Below are 2,609 nucleotides of genomic sequence, written 5' to 3'. Positions count from 1 at the left end.
GTAATCCCAGCTCTTTGGGAGGCCAAGGCGGGTGGATTACCTGAGGTCAGGAGTTCGGGACCAGCATGGTGAAACCCTGTCTCTACTAAAAATACAAAAATTAGCCAGGCGTCGTGGTGGGGGCCTGTAATCCCAGCTACTTGGGAGGCTGACAGGAGAACTGCTTGAACCAGGGAGGCAGAGGTTGCAGTGAGCCGAGATTGTGCCATTGCACTCCAGCCTGGGCGACAAGAGCAAAACTCTGTCTCAAAAAAAAAAAAAAGAAAGAAAGAAAAGTCTTACTGGCTGACGGATGGGAAGTAAGTGGGTGGTGGGGCCCCATGGCAGCAGGCAGATCAGTTGGGAGCTCTTGCAACAAACAGCCCAGCAGAAGATGATCGTGGCCTGGGTGAGGGTTGCAGCTGTGGAGGTGGGGAGGAGTAGATGGATGTGGGCTGTATTTGCAGGGTAGAATTGACAGGATTGGATGGGGGTGGTGGGGAAAAGGAAGGAGGCAAGGTTTTCAGGTTTTCACCTGAGCAACAGAATGAATTATGGTGGCATTTAAAAGGGATGAGGAAGTCAGGAAGGGCATATCTGTGGAAGAGTAATCAGTCATGTGTGATGTGTCTGCGTGTGAGCCCATATGCGCATATGCCGGGGCCCAGGTGTGCACATGTACATGTGGGGGTTCTGGTCCACTGTTCAAGCCTCAGACCTTCACACCATCTCTGCCTGAACGCATGGGGGTTCCTGGGCCTGTCCTGGGACCAGGCCCTGGGTTGGCTCTTCACCCTGTCCCAGCCTCAGGGGCTACCCCTGCCATACGGGGATTCCCCAGTGGGGGGCAGAGGGCCCTTGGGCACTGCCAGCATCTGGGCATACTACCAGAAGGCCTTGGTAGCCCCACCCAGCAGCAGCACGCAGGCTCCAGGGCAGCTGGTGGTGATTAGCAGCATTGATTACCTCGTGGTGATGCCATCTGAGGTGAGGGCACTGAGCCCAGCCCCATGGGATACCCAGATTGCTGGCGTGCAGGGCTTTCTGGCACTGAATGCGTGTAAAAGTGTCAGCATAGCTGCATGTATGTATATGTGTACATGTGTCATTGTGTGCATGTCCCAGCTGGTGTTTCTCTGGGAGCCAAGTCTGTGTGGCCATCTATGTCTGTGTGCACACATGTATGTGCTGCAGGTCTGCAGGCTTCTCTGCTTGCATATTTGAGTAATTATGCCTGTGGGCACATGTATGTTTGCATGCACACATGTCTGTGTGTACATGCATGTGTCTGTCTGTGCACATTCAAGTATATGCAGTGCTGTTTGCACGCATTCTGAGAATTATGCACCTGTGTTTGGCTATGTCCAGGGATATATTTCTGTGGGGTCATCTGGGCTCTTACATGTGTCTCTGTGTATCTTTTATGTGGAGGCGTATCCTGTGTGTCTACACATCTGTGTGTAACTGTTTCTAGGGCCAGGGTGTGTCTGTGTGAACATGAGTGCCTATACACGCATATGGAGTCTGCATACCCAAGTGCTGTGCTAGAACTTTACCTGACTGCGTGTTTCTGGATGTGCGCACGTATGTGTGGAAGGGAGGAAGGGGCACGGGCACATTCCTAGACTGTGTCTATGATAGTGTTTCTAGGCGTCAGGTGTGTCCCAGGCTTGGCTGTTCCTGTGAGCACCCTTGGGGTGCTGTGGGAAGGCATCTGGCTCTCCCTTCTCAGGTTCCTCCATCCCTGGCCCAGTCACCTGCCCTGTCTGGGGCGCGGGTGGGAGCTGTCGGGATGGCACGGTGGTTAAGAGCACGTGCTGAGTCTAGGCTGGCTGGACATGAGTCCTGCTCCACCACTGACTAGCTGTGGGATCCTGGGCAAGTTGTGTTTTTCCTGTGCTGCAGATTTGGGAATAAAAGTGGAATTCTGCCTTAAGGTGTTGTTGCAAAGATCGAAAGAGTTAGCATATGTGAAGTTCTCAGCACAGAGCCTGACCTATGTGTGTTTCCCACCTCTCCCGAGTGCCCACTGCTGGGGCAGCACCCTCTGGCAGGGCAGGCGGGGCTTGTGCCCATCCACCCCTCAAGCCAGAGTGCTCAGAAGGCCCCACCCCCTCCGCTTCCCGCCTGCTGAGCTCAGCACTTCCCAGGCCCCACCACTGCCACCGCCACATCTGGGCCAGCTCCTCACTGGGACCACAGTGGGGCGCCTCTGTGGCCTGGTTGGGGTTTCCGCTGACTCAGCGCCTCTGGGTCTGGAGACGGGAAATCCCAGGCCTGCCCCCCACAACCTCCCCCTGCGTTAGCGTTAGCTGGGGCCACAGGGCTGGGTGCCTTGCTTCCACAGGGCCCCCTTTAATTGGGGACGCTTAGTTTCTCCCTCTTCAGCCCAGCATCTCATGGCCTCTTGAACCTACTTTGTGGATCCTCAGCCTTGGTGCCAGTAAATTTGCTTTTGGTCTACAAGGGGAGGAGACCCTTGGTGGGGGATTCACCTTGGTCAACGGCCCTGCCTCTGGACAGAACTGGAAACATTACCAGCTCCTTCTGCCTCAGAGCTCCAATCTTTCAGCCCAGCTCAATTCCTCTTGCGTCCTTGGACCGTGAATATAAAGCAGGCCCCTCCACAG

This window comes from Mandrillus leucophaeus, unplaced genomic scaffold, assembly GCF_000951045.1.
Source record: "Mandrillus leucophaeus isolate KB7577 unplaced genomic scaffold, Mleu.le_1.0 Scaffold141, whole genome shotgun sequence".
Lineage (NCBI taxonomy): Eukaryota > Metazoa > Chordata > Mammalia > Primates > Cercopithecidae > Mandrillus > Mandrillus leucophaeus.
This window is presented reverse-complemented; position numbering follows the sequence as displayed.